We start from the raw sequence: 18,670 nt of genomic DNA on the forward strand, positions 1-18,670 counted from the left end.
TATCAATTCTCATAGTCATTGTAAAGTTCAAAAATCCCAATTTAGCATCCAACCCACAACAGGATTGAGCCAGAGGAGAATGATTCCCACTGTTAGAGGCAACGCCTTCCATAAAACATTTAACACGGCCTTATAAATAAAAAACTACAAGGTTCTCTGCCATTCAAGCAGAGCAATAAGAGAGGCATGTAACTAAAGCCACACAATAGCTTTGTTCTCGTTCTCTCTCAGTTTTGCCCTCCTTCCTTTCTAATTTTCCTGTGGAACTCTTGGCAGCGCTCCTGGCACTGGAAGAATGTCTTTGCCTCCGTGCCCGAGTACAGCACACAAAAGAACGCAGTGTTAGAGCGCCGGACAGTGATTGGCCGCTCGGCACACGGACATTTACTCATCCTGCTGCATTCCACACGCTACAGGCCTGTGCAATGACACCAGAGCTGCCCCGAGGAAACACGTCCCGCTGCGAGCGTGAAGGAGCTCAGGCAATGGGCTCCGCTCCAGAAATGTGCATAATGTAGCCTTTATGAGAAAGACCTGTCGCTGGGAACGCTGTAAACACGCCACAAGCCCTAGTTTGGTATTGTTTTAGAACGAAACCAGGCTGAGGATTAGATTACTGTGGAAGTCTATGAAAGGAATACACATTTCTGAGTTTCAAAGGACAGTTTTGTCATTTGCATCAAACAAGTGGCATGGCCCTGTGGAAACGGCCACCCACCACACTGTGCATTTTGATTGCAGCATGAGGGATAATTCAGTCCTGGAACTACACTGACAAAACAATGATCTCCACTGTCTGATTGACGATCGAGTAAACCTGTATCATCACAAGAGACGAGATAAGACAATACTGATTCCATTATGTCATATTCATTTAATCTGTTTGAAATTTCTGTATAAACATGTTGCTTAGATAACAACCAACCTGTCAGTCAAAGCGTGTTCCTATCTGGAATCTGTGGGATGAAAATAGCGTAAAAATATATACAACACACAAATACTGTGTAAAATCATTAACATCACTGTTTATTTGCTATTCTGCCATCTATATCTGAAACCTCCCCATAACCTCATTCACTCCTGCTTACATTACTCCACTAACATAATACACTTGAAGAAGTAAACAAAAAAAGAGTCAGCGCAATCGACCACTAAGTGCAGCAGAAGGCCGAGATGCAGAAATTCATTCATTCTCTACATAAGTATTCTTTTGCGACTAGCTTTGAGTGTACATCGGTCATACACTTGTTATTCTGGTGCATTATGGGACTAATAAGGGTACTCTACAATGTCCAAAATGGTTTCAGACACCACTGCAAATGGCTGCGTCCAGAATTGCATACTCTCTAAGTAGTCCTCTTTTAAAAAGGCCTACTTCACAACCATTAAAAATACGTATGTTCTATATAGCATGAATGTGTGTAGTATAAATGTAATCTGGATGTACTACATCTCATATTGTCAATTTCATGCGACCTGCCAACATCAGGTGCATTGCTTTACTGTTTTATGAATATTGTGAAATCAGACATCCTACTCTTTTCACCTACTTAGGTTTTATTTTTTCCCAAAATTCAGTTTTAATTTTTCAGAATTTCTTTGACTGTATATTAATGGTTAAATTAAACTGTATTAATCAAAAAGCATGCCTAATTAATTGAAATCACACAACTTACACATATTAACTGCAATTTATTAAAAGTGCAATAATTTTTCTCACATTTAGTTTTATTTTAACCAAGTTCTATGTTTCATTTTAATGGTTTCATTAAATTGTAATAATCAAAATCATAAATAATTATTTTTATAAAAAAACAAATTTATTATTATTTTGTTTATTTTTATTTTCAGAAATACTGTGCTATGTATTTACTTTTTTCTGGTAAATAAATTCTGGTAAATAATTTTTCTGGTAAATATTCCTTAAAAATAATGTTTTAATAATAATTTTAGAAGCAGTAGTAGTAGTACTATCCCTAAATTAAGCAACATATTTCTGTCACAATTTTTTAAGTTAAACCAAACATTTATTTGACAGGTTGCTGTGAAGAGTTTTAAGTTTCCATTTGTATGACAAGTTTTTCTCAAAAGAAATGGTGCAATTCTCACAAAGTGACTCTCAGAGCAGTTCTACAGATCATGTTCATGTGTTCATGTACTCATATATTGAGGTGGCAGAGGCGCTTTACTACGTGTAGTAAGGAAAACCACATGCCTGATCCATTCATTCACACAGAGACATGCAGAACATGCAGGATTCACATTTAAATAGTATTTTGTGGCTTAATATTCACTGACAATAGTGCATATTGCATTTTGATTTATGTCTACTGACCTACTTTAGATTTTTTTCATCCAAAATTTGGCAAATTCCATGACATTTTTTAAACTGAATTTTGTGATTCCGTCCGCATTTTCACTGTGAAAGATAGTCTTTACAGCTAGAGAATTACACGGATATGCTACAAAATAGTTTGATTTAAAAAAGATTATAGATTATATTGATTAGATGACAATTTTCAAAATGTTCTCTGATTATTACAAGAGCTTGTCACTAGGGCTGGGGGTAAACGATTATTTTTAAAACGATTATTCGGGCGATTATTTTATCGAACAGTTGACTATTCTAATGACTAATTAGATGATTTATCTTATTTTTTTTTTAACATAGTTAGCAGTTTCCTCCTAAAAGATGCTCCCACATGGAAGTTGTGCTGGTGTGGTATGCTAGCTCCATCTTGCAAAGACTGCATATAACTATACCGTTACGTTTCTGGCTGTGTTTAAAATATTCCCACACCTTTGAGGTAGGACGGCTGATGACATGTATTGCTTGAGAGTGCAGGCTGCTGAACCTGAGAAATGGACGGAGTTTCGTTATCCATGCTGCTTTGTTTTGGTCGCCCACATGCGTCTGGTGACTGGGCGTGATGTGTCGACTACTGGATTTGACGTCGACGTTTTTTTAGAACCGAGTCGTCGACGTCATCGACGCGACGCTGCAGGCCTACTTGTCACCCAGCGATAAGCACTGTTATTCAACGAATTTGATGTTAGATAGTGAGATAGTCTTACAGATCCGAAACAGGGATGATGTTTTTATGGTTGAAGCCTATCTGGTAGCAGAAAACTCACTCTTTTGAGTTAAATTGAGTTATAAAGTTCGAATTATGAGATATAAACTTGTATTTGCAAGAAACCAAAGTCAGAATTGTGAGATTGTGATGAATGTTATGTACTGTAGACATATTGTTTAAAACAAATTTATGTTTCAAGTCAATGAGAAATCATTCAATCAAATCATAGCTTCAAATGCTGTTTTTGACAACAGTATTCTATAGAAATGATTTGCATTCTGATTTTTGACATCAAAAGGCACAAAAATATTTTTTTCCCTCTTATTCCATGGATTTTACCCTTCAACTCCATTTGTTACCAGTGAATTTTCTGCAACCACTATGTGCACACAGCTGCAAGTGATGTAACTGTGACATCTACACTAAATTGGTCTATAGTAGGGAAGTTCAGATAAAGCCTTAGATTTATTTCGTACTAAGCTTACCTTTAGAATTGACTCCTTTATGAAGGATACATGCAATGCTGCCTTAAAATTTGGTCAAAAGTTATTTCAGGAGGCCTACTTTTGGCACAGGCTTCACGTCAGGTGTGCACCCACGATGGTTTGGTTTTGCAGCAGAGCTAAAATAATTAGATATGTCAGCAACTTACTAAACCAGCAGCCAGAAGGTTCCCAAGAGACAGGAGCTTAGCTTTGTACTGATTTGTACATAACAGTAATCAAACTAACTAGTAATCTAAACAGACTGTCATTAGTCATAAAATTCTGCAGCACCAAATAGATGTCCATCATTCACCAGCTCAGATTATATCTATTACAGCACATGAAAGCCTCGTCTCAGTATGACAGACTCACCTCCTCATTAGCTGCATGTAAACCTGCGGCATGCGCTTTCGCATTTTAGGTTCCTCACGCCTCGTGAACATCCCATATTATCTCAAAAGGATCATCTGAATCACAGGAAAACCGCTCTCTACTTATAGATGTTCGCTGGGTTAGAACAGATAAGCAGTTACTATGGCAATGCCTGAGTTTTAAATAAGTTGCAGGGAGCAGTTTTCAGATTTTTCCCTCACCTGCCATGCAAGCTGAATGCTTGCAGTGAAACTCTTTCCAAACCACATCAGATTGAATAGATAAGAGCCGATATGAGTTATGAACGGGAGTGTCCACATCCCCCAAAATGCGCACGTGCCAAAAAACTTAAGTGAGCACATCCTAAATAAAAAGGGCCGTAAATAATTAATAGATCACATTGTTGTAACACAGCTTGAGACTTGGCTAATACATTTCCAAGAGTGCAGGCCGCCAAAAAAAAAAACACTAAATGGACTTGTTGTGTTTGCTTCTGTGTTCTTTAGTTACTATCATGAGTTACTTCACTGGTAGTGTGTGTAAAACATGATTCATGACGATCACACTGAACTGTGCATTTTCTCAAGCATGCCTTTCAGCCTCCCTTGCAGAGCCGGAATGATGGAAAAACTCCAATCTAAACACTCTGCCCTCTGACCAACCAGTACACAAACTTAACCAGCATTTTTCTCCCTTCTGCATGGCGCCACATGCATCTGTGAAAAGACACAAGTCTATAAAGAACTGTGGGAAAAGGACCTTGACCCTCAGAAACATGCCAAATCTTCCTCTGCCACTCTCCACCTAGATTCCACAGTACAAATGGGCAGATCTCAACAGAAACTGCAATAATGTTTGAGCTTTGCTAAGATCTGTTGTTATGGTTTCTGAAAGATTTTGATCATAACCCCAGAATTCCACCGGGCATCACTAGAAAGCTGTCACATCTTATTCTGCAAGCTTCAGATCTCCAATAGCAGCGAGCCTGTGCCACGCACACACTCGAGTCGCCTCTAGTTTTATTCAGGGCACAGACAGCAGTGTTTTGTCTGTGCTGTATGGAAATAACAGCAAAAGGAGCAGGGCCTCACACAGCTAGAGCTTTTTTGCATCTAAATTGAACTATATTCAGAATCAGGAGCTTTCTTGGGAAGCCATCCCCTGGAGGAATGCTTGTTTCTGAATATACAATCTCTAATGGCTGTGGCACAGAAACACTAGCGCTCTGAATGGAAAGAAACAGGTGAAGAGAGCAAAATGATGGAGGCTTGACTAGTTGCCTGAGGGTTTTCTTAATGCTGCATAGCCATTATCGACATAAACCTTCCAAAGGTGATCCATTTTAATTAGCATACAATGCACATACAATGAGGGGTTTGTGCTGGGAGAAGCTCACAGAAGGGACGAACCTGACACGGTGTCTTTCATTGACGCACACATGCTGTGCTTACCAAGCAGATTTGGTTTATAAACACAAGCTGTGTTGTAATCCTAACATGTTATTACAGATGTCAATGTCATAATGGCGCGGGTATGCAGTGGTTTATGAGAGCGGTTGGAAAAAATAATGAATGAGCTATACCGTGTCACCTGTTAACACTGGAAAATATAACTAAAACAATGCATCTAAATATTGCTAATGTTTAGCTACAAACCATCAAAATCCGACATGCCAATAATTTGTTCATCTTTAGTACTTTCCTTATGTGGTAAGAACAAACTGATTATGGGGGTCATGCTCTCTGCTCATCTTGAAGATCTTGTCCAGGTGTGGCCTCCATGACAGTCACTTAGCTTCAGCTGTCACTTCCTGTCCTACATGATGGGACAACCATTTATACCTACTGCATGAAAGAATATAGCTTCAGTGACAGTTTACTTCTGAAGCACGCTTTGACTGAGGTGGTTTACATCCAAGAAGACCTTCACAGATCTAGCAGTCCTGACGTCCCTCTACTTAAACCGTTGTCTAATTTAAGCTCTTAAACAAAGTGCATAAATGCAAGTAGTAAACCCAGAAATAGACTGTACGGGCCAGTGAATGTTTCTAAAAATTACCAGGTTCGCTTTGCTTTACTAAAAACAAAAACGAGAGGAAGCAGATTGACTATGCAAGCAAGATAATTGCATCCCTCGAAAATTGCTACGTGCAAGCCGTCGCGAGTAAGTGCAATTCTGCATGCTTGCCCAGCATGCACCGCAAAAGATCACGGACTGGGTCCATTTCAAACCCTTTGAACCACGCTTTAAACATCATTTGCCACGATATATGGTCTGTTTCTGAAGCCGAGACTCAATTTCTTGTAGTATATTCGATTCAAACGGTTTAAAATAAATAATATTGGAATGATTCCTGAAGGATCATGTGACACTCAAGACGGGAGTAATAGCTACTGAAAATCTAGCTGTCCTCTTAGGAATAGATGACATTTTATTACATTTAGATAAAGTTTAAGTCAAAAGTTTACATACACCTTGCTGAATCTGCGAAGTGTTAATTATTTTACCAAAATAAGAAGGATCATACAAAATGCATGTTATAATTTATTAAGTACTGACCTGAATAAGACATTTCACATAAAAGACGTTCACACATAGTCCACAAGACAAAATAAGAGTTGAATTTATAAAAATGACCCTGTTCAAAACTTTACATCCACTTGTCCTGTTTTTTTTTTTTTTTCTTTAGCATTTTTATGTATTTGAACCCCTTCCAACAATGACTGTATGGTTTTGAGATCCATCTTTTCACACTGAGGACAACTGAGGGACTCATATGCAACTATTACAGAAGGTCCAAACACTCACTGATGCTCCAGAAGGAAGAGCTGGGGGTGAAAACTTTTGAACAGAATAGAGATGAGTAAATTTTTCTTATTTTGCCCAAATGTCATATTTTTTTCATTTAGTACTGCCCTTTAGAGGCCACAGAAGATACAAAATAAGTTAAATTTACCATGATCTTCAAATGCAAAAAGTTTTCACCCCCCAGCTCTTAATGCATCGTGTTTCCTTCTGAAGCATCAGTAATCTTTTGAACCTTCTGTAATAGTAGCATACGAGTCCATCAGTTGTCCTCAGTGTGAAAAGATGGATCTCAAAATCATACAGTCATTGTTGGATGGGGGTCAAATACACAAAAAATCTGAAAAACCAAAGAACTGTTTAGGACAAACAAGGGACTCATACATTTAAGTGAAATATCTTATTCGCATCAGTATTAAATAAAATAATAACATGCATTTTGTATGATCCCTCTTATTTTGGCAAAATAATTAACATTTTGCAGATTCTGCAAGGTGTATGTAAACTTTTGACTTCAACTGTAAATACATATTTTACATATATTACCTTTTTACCATATTTGTTAGAGGTCGACCGATGTATCGGTTTTGCCGATTAATCGGCACCGATAGTTGATTGGCCGACCTATCGGTTATCGGCAAAAATCCTTGCCGATAGTTTTTCCGGGTTGCGTTCTTTGCTGAAGCGGCTCAGCTCTGCTGTCATAGAGTAAGAGAGGTTAAGCCCCAGACCAATGTTTAATGTCAGGATTGTTACCATATATTTGTATTGATTTATATCCAGCTGGTGATATTCTTAGCCAGCAAAGTTGCAGATTTAAAGACATGACGTGAGAAAGCAAACTGTGTTCATTCAGCCGACAGAATCCTGCCGAGTCACAGCGCGCCATAGTTTAACAGATTACAGATCTGTCCCAAATCATTGTTAATGTTCATAAAGACTTGACCCTGGGCTGGAAGATTGAGTATTGTGCATTTAAGCAAAATATTTTTATTTTATTTCTGTAGCTCTAATAATGTCTGTATGCTTCATATAGAGCTATAATTTATGTTTTAGCCTTTTCGTCAGGCAGCGGAAGCATGGTAGTTACGCACTTTATTTTACAATGCCATTTTCCTGTTCTTATTTTATTTTAATAAATCAACAAAAATATTAAAAATTAAAATAAAAATTATACAAAACGAAATTCGTTTAAGAAGGTATTTTCCACAAATAAAAACGTACGAAGTGGTCAAAAATTGTGTCTGACCCTAATTTCCCGGCGTATTGCTGTCCAATTCATACCACGTCCTATGACATTTACAAATTACACAAACTTCTTTCGTGATTAACATATTAAACTGAAACAAAACAAATAATATTTAAACATAAATGTATAACAGAAAATAAATTGTTTCTGAAATGGCTGCAATTAACGATATAGATCGCACTTTCTCTTTCCGTTTGATCTGTTCTTTAATCTAACATTTGCCGCTTTTTTATCATTCTTGAAGTAAACATTTGCCCGTTTGGTGATTAAATAAACTGTTTTAGATTTCTGCTTGAACTACACAACGTGTCCTGTGTGTGTTTGATACCTGCAAGTTATCCGTTAATGCAGCGCTGCACTTTTATCCGGTTTCATTAAGGGTGGGCAAAAAAAAGGATTCTCGGATGCATCTCAATCCTCTCTTCAATGAGCTTGTGTTTTCCCGCATACGGCACGTGCGCACGCTGGAGACGCGGTAGGCTTCATTGCACAGGATTTGCACTGTGAGCTACATGTGCATTGTTTGACAGTGTGAACTTACAATCGCAGTTTTTTACTTTACATATGCCTTCATTTCTGCCGTTTGTAATGCAGTACTATTAGATGCACAAAACTCGCGCACTGACAGACTTTCACTTGTGCTTTGGGTTTGTTCGTCCTAAAAAGCTCGATTGCGGATGCGATTAAATGCACTTGCATTTCGAATACTTTTATACGAAACTGATGTACAGTACACACAGTCAGTTATGTTTTTAGAGCAGGACAAAACATTTGATATATCGAAATAGATCTGTGCATTCGTTTTAATGCAGCCTGTTAAAGAATCTACTGTCTACGATCTCATCAGTAATAATCAAATGATAAAGAAAAAAGAACACTTATTTTAAATAAGTAATTGTTTAAAAAAGTAGCCTGCTTATATAATGGAAAAATCAATTTGATATAAAATGTAAATGAAAATGTAGCCATGTGCAGTAATATTGAAAACTGAGAATGTGACATGGTTATATTTAGTTGATATTGAAAATCGTAATTAAATTGAATCTTAATTTTAAGATGGCAGTAGGCCTTCTGACATACAGAGATTTCAAATATAAACAAAAGGCATAAAACCTGCAATTTTACATATTGTTAAAATGTAAAGATTCACACCCCTTTAAAATGAGCCCATTAACATCAACTAAGATTGATGAAAGCTGTAGAATAGAAGTGTTGTTCCTTGTTAGAGTCTGTTAATTTCAACATTTACTGTAATATTGTTATATTTTGAAGTTTATTTTGTTAACATTAATGAACTATGAAATAACTTTAATGATCAATATATAATTAATATTAATATTTTTATTTATTTACAAAGTATGGTTTAGTATATTTTTTTAAAAATAGTAGAGCAATATTTTAGTTGCCGTTCAGTATCCATTTTCAAAAACTATCGGTTAATTAATCGGTATCGGCCAGTGTGGTCCAACCTAGCTATCGGTATCGGTAAAAACCAATATCGGTCGACCTCTAATATTTGTAATCAAATAAATGCAGCTTTGGTGAGCATAAGAGACTTCTTTCCAAAAAATTAAAAACTAATAATCATTTTTTTAAACTTTTGACCTGTATATTCACAATCAAATCCTCATTGTTATCTAAGATGTGTCACTTCAAAATGATGTTTGTCTCTATACAAGCAGCCTTGTGGGACTAAGGACAGACTTCTGTGCAGGACCACACACGCGTACTGTAGGAGGTGCCCAAAAAAGCCTCATTGCAGGGGTCAGTGGTTCAGCTCTGGCCTTCATGTGGAGTTTAATGAGCTTTGGTCAATAGCAGGCAGTGGGGATGGGGTACAATGGGAAGAACAGAAAACCACAGCTGACCAAAACCTCACCAATGCACTCCGCTGTGGCTCATTGGCAGCCAACCAGACCCGTGCAGTCCCAGAGCGGCTGGATGTGTGGAGAGGAATCGAATCAGGTGCCAAATGACTTCACTCTCGGGGTGGCAGTTAGGAAGCGTATTTTGTGCATATTGCACCGCTGAATAAGTAAATCTTGTGAAGGAGGAAAAAATATGGTGTTAGGACAACAGGCTGCAATTGACCCAGAACGATCAATTCCGGCACTTAGGAAGTGATTAATGCAAGGGAGCGCATAGCTGTGATCCAGAGCTATTTTGGGCTAATTAGAGAGGAAACGATCCCGAGACTGCCCAGCCGTCTCAGTATCTGTCAACTTATCAGGCTCGTGACAAAGAACAGAGCACAGCTCAAGGTTGCACTCAAGCAGGACAGGCATGCATTTAGTGCAGGCGGGATGCCCAATTACACCCACAGCAGAGAGACCCCACCGGGATATTTATAAAGACAGCATGACAGAGATCTGATCTTTCCAAGATGCACAGGACATAAGTGCTGTGCCAGTTCCTACTGCTCAAGAATGAGTTAAACACCACCTCTGCCAAACTAAGCAGGTAAACAGCAAAAACAAAAGCTTATCCCTTCCAGCCAAAAGCAAACTATGAAACGGTTCATAACTTGTATTCAATTTTTGTAGCTTGAGGGGGGAAACTAATGTTACACATTCATCTTACAGTTCTAGATCTTGTAACTCCAAGAAATGTATTCAGTCATTCTGGTAAATTATTAACACATTAGTCAAGTGAAAGTGACAGGCATCACACAGCACCAAAGTGAACCTATAAACAAACGTGATTTAATGTGTCTGTTGAGTACAAACAAAAGCAGGCGTGTTACAGCAGTCAGTTTACTGCGAGCGTGAGTTTGATACACAGGCGATGCGGTAAAATCACTCCACGATCACAACACATCTTTGAAACTCAAAACACTGTCTGATATCGTCTCAAAAACATCCGACCGTGACTTTCCTCAACGCCCAACCTTGACAATAAAGTCTATTTGAACTTCAGCCCTTCCCTTCAAGTCACGAAGACATTTTATTTGACAACCACGCGTAACTTCTACTTAAATGTACAGGGCAAGTAGTCGTGAGCGGTGAAACACTCGATACATCAACAAACACGTACCGTTTCGCTCCGGGTTAAGGCTTGTCATCTGGGGTTTTAGGACAGTCCGATATCCAAAGCGATAGTTTCATGTCTAGCGTGTCAACACACGGTTTTGTGAAGAAACAGTGTTACGCCTCGCCGTTCAGCCTCTGCGTGCAGACAGCAGCCAGTGCAGAATGAGCTGAGCTACAGCGAGCGCGGACAGGGCAGCTCCTCACACACACGCTGGGCGGGAATATATAAACGGTGACACTATAAACGCTTACCAGAAACAGGTTACCTAGGAACTAGACGGAAAGATAGAATGACATTATGATAGATAGATAGATAGATAGATAGATAGATAGATAGATAGATAGATAGATAGATAGATAGATAGATAGATAGATAGATAGATAGATAGATAGATAGATAGATAGATACTTCGGCATAATATTATGATAAGGAACTGTTTTGACAGACGTCACACCATCAGACATTTACGATAATATAAAAAATCAATCGGGTAAATCAAAATCAGTCGACATCAAATCCATTGGATATCCTGCTGTTGTTTTTGTTTGTTTGATTTTTGTTTTTACTTAAAATTGGCCAATTGTGCTTATATATTTATGTCACAGCCATAAACATGTCAATTCTAGCTGTCGCACTAATTGTTTGGGAGTTTTATATATAATTTTCCCTCGATTATGTAGGTCCTGTTAGTAGCTAGCAACACCAGAAAAACAAAAATGAATTTGTTAATATATGTGACCCTGGACCACAAAACCAGTCTTAAGTCGCTGGGGTATATTTGTAGCAATAGCCAAAAATACATTGTATGGGTCAAAATTATTGATTTTTCTTTTATGTCAAAAATCATTAGGAAATTAAGTAAAGATCATGTTTTTTGTAAAATTCCTACTGTAAACCTATCAAAATGTAATTTTTTATTAGTAATATGCATTGTTAAGAACTTAATTTGGACAACTTTAAAGGTGATTTTCTCAGTATTTTGATTTTATTGCACCCTTAGATTCCAGATTTTCAAACAGATGTATCTCGGCCAAATATTGTCCTATCATAACAAACCATACATCAATAGAAAGCTTATTTATTGAGCTTTCATATGATGTATATATCTCAGTTTTGTCAAATTTAACCTTATGACTGGTTTTGTGGTCCAGGGTCACATATGTGTGCAAACTATTATTTTTTTGTCTGACTGTGGTGAGCGCCACGGGCGTCACTAGGGATTCTGGGGCCCTTATACAGGTCAAGGATTGAGGCCCTCACTGTTGGTTTCAAATGAATTAAAGGGTTAGTTCACCCAAAAATGAAAATTAGCCCATTACTTACTCATCCTCCAGTCATCCTAGGTGTTGACTTCCTTCATTCAGACAAATCCAATCTGAGTTATTTTAAAAATTATCCTGGCACTTCCATGCTCTATGATGGCAAAGGTGTTCAAAGGCTCTTCAACAGTCCAAAACAAGTCTAAAAAGTTTATCCATCCATAATAAAAAATTGCCTCACATGGCTCTGGGGGGGGGGGGGGAGCCAAATTTAAAATGTTAGTTTGCGCTAACAATTGTACATGGAAGCAACTCTTGGCGGATGACGTAGGACGGTGTTGCGCATGCGCCTGTTAGTCTTGTGAAAACCAACGTTTGTTTACAGGAGCAAAGGAAGCAACGTTTCCTTACTTTAGCAAAGACAAACCAATCTCCGACATTTTTCTTTACAAATCTACGCTTTGTACTTCCAATTTGTGACCATTGTTTTGTTTACCACAACACCGATGTCCTATGTCATCCCTCCGGGATGACTGTTAGCGCAAGCTAGATTAAAGTGATTATTAAGTTTTAAATATGGCTACTACTCTTACAAAAATGCATCGATTCGCTACAGGAGACCTTTATTCACCCCCTGGAGCCGTGTGAGGCACATTTTATTATAAATGGATGTACTTTATTGGACTTGTCTTGGACTGTTGAAGAGAAACGCCTGCATATTGCCATAATAGTGCTTGGAAGTGCTTGGATAATTTTTTTATATAACTCAGATTGGATTCGTCTGAAAGAAGGAAGTCATATATACCTAGGATGCCTGAAGGGTGAGTAAATAATGAGATAATTTTAACTATAGCTTTAATTTACTGACATACGTAAATACTAGTTTACCAATATTTATGTTTTTAATAAATGTTTTACCATTATTTATGATAAATGTTATAATAAAACTTTTTTTGTAGAATTATCAGAAATTAAGTTCAGGTCAGCACTTCGAGGGCAGCGCACCAACATATAGTGGCGTTGTGCTACGTATGACCCAAGTTCGAATCCTGGCATGAGAACCTTTTTTGATTCGGCCCCCCTCTCTCTCCCTGTTTACTTCCTATCTCCTCTACACTGTCCTATAGAGTGTTCACGACATGTCATCAATCGCCATATTGGCAGCACTTAATGTACTATAGACTGCCAAAAGTTATAACAAATCAAGGAGAAGAATGCGAAAAACTATCTGAGGAACAAAAGACATTTGTGCTTGGCCAAACTGAACCAGGATTTATAGGGCAAGAATCTTGAAATTCAGAAAACATATGAAAACATATGAAATTCAGTAAATAAAATCATTGTTAATAGATCTAAACACATATATTAACACACCATATTAAAACATACATTGTAGAATCCATGGAAGATGTTTAGCTAGATTCATAGCTGAATAGATGTCCTCAGTGCATCCAAAATCTATGAAGCCTTCTGAAAATTATTCAAACAGATGGCTGAAGAGCAAGCCAGGTAATATGTAAATTTCTTGTTGGAAGCTTATGCAATATTTAACTGCGGCAATGTATCTCAAATGTATGCATGATAAAGTCTATTCAAATGTCCATGCTTAGTAACTACTACCTATAGATACAACCGATAAATTCCAGCAACGAATTCCATTGAGAAGATTCAGATAAATATAGAGTTACATATAGACAGTTATATCAGTGCAGAGGTGAGATATAATTGCTAAAACTGTCACTGCCATGACTCACCAATCATTCTGCATGTAGGTAGAAACCGTATTATACGGTTCGGCTGTAATTCATCACAAACTCTTTGACCGCTTGCCACAGATTCGTTGACGTTTTTTCCATAAACTATGAATTCAATCCATTGAAGAGGATCTAAGCTCAGCTTAGCTGCTTAGCTGTAAAGTTTTAATGAAGCACAGAAGATTAAACCACACAACTAATGAGCAAGACACCCTTATGCAACCGCACACTCATGGATATCTCTGTGCCCCCTGGCTGTCTTTTCTTGTCTCTCCCGTCAGATAATAAAAAGCATTCAGTATACAGGCACCTGACAAGGTGTGCAGGTCTATTTAAAGCTAATGGGTCTGTTGAGTTCAGCTGAGCCTGCTCAGCCTTCAGGCATCAGTTACCGGAGAAGACATTTTTTAGGAGAGGAGAGCATGGAGGGGTTTGGTCGCAGTCATGCCTGAAATTCTATGGTCCATGTTCTTGATGAAAATAGAGATCTCTCATCTCTCAGCACCTCTACCCTCCTCAATCTTGAACTGTCACATAGTCACCACCAGCCCGTTTTCTCACCCCAGGCCCACACTCACCTCCAAGTAAGAGCTTCTTCATTATACAGCTTCGCAACACGTCATAGATGTGTAAATGTGGCAATGTCATGACCCAAAGAGACAGCTAGGCAGGGACTCATTCGTCTTAAGGCATGATTGGGGCAGGAATCCAGTGTGTCTATTTTGGAAACACTCGGATGAACAATGATGCACCCCAAAAACAGGTCACAGCAAAGTGATACCTGTGGGATTCACACACAGGAAGCTAAAAGAAAAATCAATAAAACACATTTTGGAGTGTAATTTGGGAAAATACAACTAAACACTATGTTTTATGACTCCAATGAAAGAACTAAAAGCATATGAACAGTGTATTCATCTTCTCTTCATTGTAAGGCAGGACCATTTTTGGTTTGTTACAGGACTAGCACACTTTTCAGCCAGTAAAGTGCATATATAATTGTTGTTTCAAGCCAGATATTTCACAGCTTGTTAAACAGCACTGTCTGCCTCCCAAATGGACTATGCTGCACAGTCTGTTCCTGAGGAGAGCCATTTCTAATCTGTATCCCTCTCTACAAACATTTCTGTAATGCATTATATTGATTTTTTCTTATCTATATATTTTTGGGGGGCTCTTTTTATATATATAACTATGTAAACAAAATCCTGAAAGGTATTCTAACTTTCTTGAACCCCATCCAAAAATACATTAGGTTTCCTGCTATATGTCAAAACACAGACGCAATGTTTATAGCCGTTAAAGAATTGCGTCCAATGCACACTTCTGGATTTGCTTGCATACACTGCGCCAATATGTCAAAGTCTAAGTTTTATCAAGATTTGATATATTGCGTTATATATTCAGGAAATATTCCCCAAGACAGACTTTGGGTAATATAACAACATCCATACAAATCATACTTGCCGTTCCTCTGAACCAAATCAGATACATTTAGAATGTTTTTAATATATAGTGCACTATAAAATCAGGTCACAGATTGCTCTTGAATCCATATGGCAAGCAAATGAAATAACAATGTTTAAAGAAAAGCTGAGCTCATTGGAAAAGGTTTTCTCTCAGTATGAAAGCAGTAAGTCGAGCCACAAGGTCAGCCCCTCACCCAAAATCAACATTTGCAGCAGGGGACATGAGATTCCTGCAGCCTTTTGGCTCTGAGACCCCCATCCGAATGATACTAATAGGACATTTGAAATTACATTTGTTCGTTTAGCAGTTGCTTTTATCCAAATGAGAATAACACAAGTGAAAGCAGTTTATTTAAAGTGCAAAAGGCTAGTTAGTTAGTTACACTACCAGTCAAAATAATTTTTTAAAGAAGTATCTTCTGCTCACCAAGCCTGCATTTAATGGACCTAAAAGTACAGCAAAAACAGTAAAATTTTTAAATATTTTAATATTTAAAATAACTGTTTTCTATTTAAATATATGTTCAAATGTAATTTATTCCTGATTTCAAAGCTGAATTTTTAGCAGTCACATGATCCTTCAGAGATCTTTCTAATATTCTGATTTGCTGCTCAAAAAACATTTGTTGTCATTATTTTTATGTTGAAAACAGCTAATCAGATTTTTTCAGGTTTCGTTGATGAACATAAAGTTCAGAAAATTGGCATTAATTTGAAATAGAAATCTTTTGTAATATAATAAATGTCTTTATTACCACTTTGTATCAAGTTAAAGCATCCTTGCTAAATAAAAGTATTAATTTCCATATTTCCACATTTCTTTCCCCCCAAAAAATAAATAAATTATTTAAAAAAAAAAAAGCTTTTTATTTCAGATGAATTCTAATCTTTGGATCTGTATGTAAATATACTCAAGTGTTTTAAATATTGACAATAATAGTACGAAAATGTTTCTTAAACAGCAAATCAGCATATTAGAATGATTTTTGAAGGATCATGTGACACTGGAGATGAAAATTTAGCTTTGGAATAAATTACATTAAAAATATATTCAAATTGAAAAAGTTATTTTAAATAGTAAAAATATTTCAAAATTTTACTGTTTTTGCTGTACTTTGGATCAAATAAATGCAGGCTTGGTGAGCAAAATAGACTTAAAAAAACGTACTGTTCAAAAACTTTTGACTGGTAGTGTAGTCAAGTGCATTTTCGTGATTTCAATGGATTTCTTCAGGTGAAAGTTAGGGGTTCTAACTGATTTTATGAAATAGCATGAGTGGACACTACAAAAGTGATGTTAAATAAAAAAGACAGATGTCTGACAGGCAGATTTTTGCTGTTCATTTATGGAATATTCTGCTTTCCATGGTGAAATCCACACCACAGTTCCACATATATTTCAACCACTGCAGCATTTTTTTGCTGAAAAGGTAATCTCTTCAATTTACTTGAAATGATGAGGGAAAATGTATATGCAACCACTATATAAAATTTTTTTCCCACTATGCTTGCACAGAGTAGCATTTACTGAATGGTACTGCATGGATTTATTTGTCCTCTATACAAATGTATGCCAACACTTCCATTGACTTGGTTTGTTTTCTGGGACTGTCCTGCTATCCCAGATCTGCTCACTGAATTACTCTGGCCCCTCCTCTTTAGTCACAGCTGTCTGTGCTCTGCGTCTGCAGCCAGCCTACAGCTTGGACGGAACATCAACAAGGGGAGGGGAATATATATCAGAATTGGCCGGGCCACAGAGAGGAGCAAAGCCACCATCAGGATTCAATTAAATCCCAGAGGGGCCGGTGGGAAAGAGAGTGGAGAAAGATGGAGGAGTCAGCTGCTGAGACGGAAAGGAAGTAAAGGGCTCTTTCACTCAGGAAGAGGACTAAATGTCAAGAATCTGTGTGTTGCCCGTTCTTCATTGTTCACTATGGGAGATGGTCAAAGTCAGGCCACTGGGCTGCTGTTGCCCACTGGCAATCGAACACAGTAGCCATTGTGCTCCCATGTCAGGGGTCAGTGCTGAAGCATGAAGGCCTCCACATCAGAGAGCTGGACCCCAGCCATGAAAGATGACCCCGCTGCTCTGCCTCAAAGCTGTATGAGTAAAATGTGCTGCGATCCACACAGAATGACTCTAATGAACATGATCCTTCTTCTCGTGGGCCTTTAAAGAGCGCAGATTTGTGGTTACACTCTTACCCTTCCAGTTTCATAATGGTGTAAAACAGAACTTTGTTTCTGGTCACTAGATGTCAGGTGAGGGACGTGGTAATTGCGTTTGTCTCTGATTTTATCAAAAATATCTTAATTTGTGTCTCGAAGATGAACGAAGGTCTTACAGGTTTGGAACAACATGAGGGTGAGTAATTAATTACAGATTTTTTATTTTTGGGTGAACTATCCCTTTAAGGCACAATAAGGCAGTTGTTATGGTTGTTCCACTCTATCAAGTGTAAATAATGACTGAAAAACAACGAAAGAAGATAAGCAGACATGGTGCAGTGGAATGGCAGGGCAGAGAGGAGCCAAGAGAAACTGCTGCTTGTTTAATCTAGGTTTATAGTTGTCAGAAAGCATGTTATAATTAGCGTTTACCCCATGTGTTGCCAAACTCTCTGGAGCCAGTGCGAACTTCACACTCAAAATGACAGCTTTACATGTGGCACTCACCCCAAGCTCAAACCCACAGCAGAGAAAATTGAAAATGCACACATTTTATTAGACCTAATCAACATCTTGTAGAGGTGTCTCAACTAGGTGATACAGACACCTTGCCTTAACGAAGGAACGTGATACAAGATAAGTTTGTCTTGCACTCCACTTTGAATTTCATTAGAGTTAAACATGTTTACATCTCTTCTCACTCTTAAAAGTTGAAACGCAAGATAAATAAAGACAGTGACACACAGACAGACAGACAGACAGATAGATAGATAGATAGATAGATAGATAGATAGATAGATAGATAGATAGATAGATAGATAGATAGATAGATAGATAGATAGATAGATAGATAGATAGATAGATAGATAGATAGATAGATAGCAACAATAATCAACTAAATTTGCAAGTTCCATTCGGTTCAGTGGCATTGTTTACGTTCAGTGCTGCCAATATGGCACCCGATTGATTACGAGTGTGAAAACACTGTATTGTTAAAG

At 37.7% G+C, this 18,670-nt stretch overlaps 1 protein-coding gene across 1 annotated transcript in view; it reads right to left on the bottom strand.

Annotated features, from left to right (window-relative positions):
• The window catches only part of LOC141344535 (serine/threonine-protein phosphatase 2A regulatory subunit B'' subunit alpha-like), a 101,748-nt gene extending 90,581 nt beyond the window's left edge, over window positions 1–11,167 (bottom strand). The window contains exon 1 of the mRNA XM_073849414.1: window positions 11,022–11,167. The gene's annotated coding sequence lies outside the window, so the exon portion shown is untranslated. The remainder of the gene's footprint in view (window positions 1–11,021) is intronic.
• Between the last annotated feature and the right edge of the window lie 7,503 nt (window positions 11,168–18,670).

This window comes from Garra rufa, chromosome 10, assembly GCF_049309525.1.
Source record: "Garra rufa chromosome 10, GarRuf1.0, whole genome shotgun sequence".
Classification (NCBI taxonomy): domain Eukaryota; kingdom Metazoa; phylum Chordata; class Actinopteri; order Cypriniformes; family Cyprinidae; genus Garra; species Garra rufa.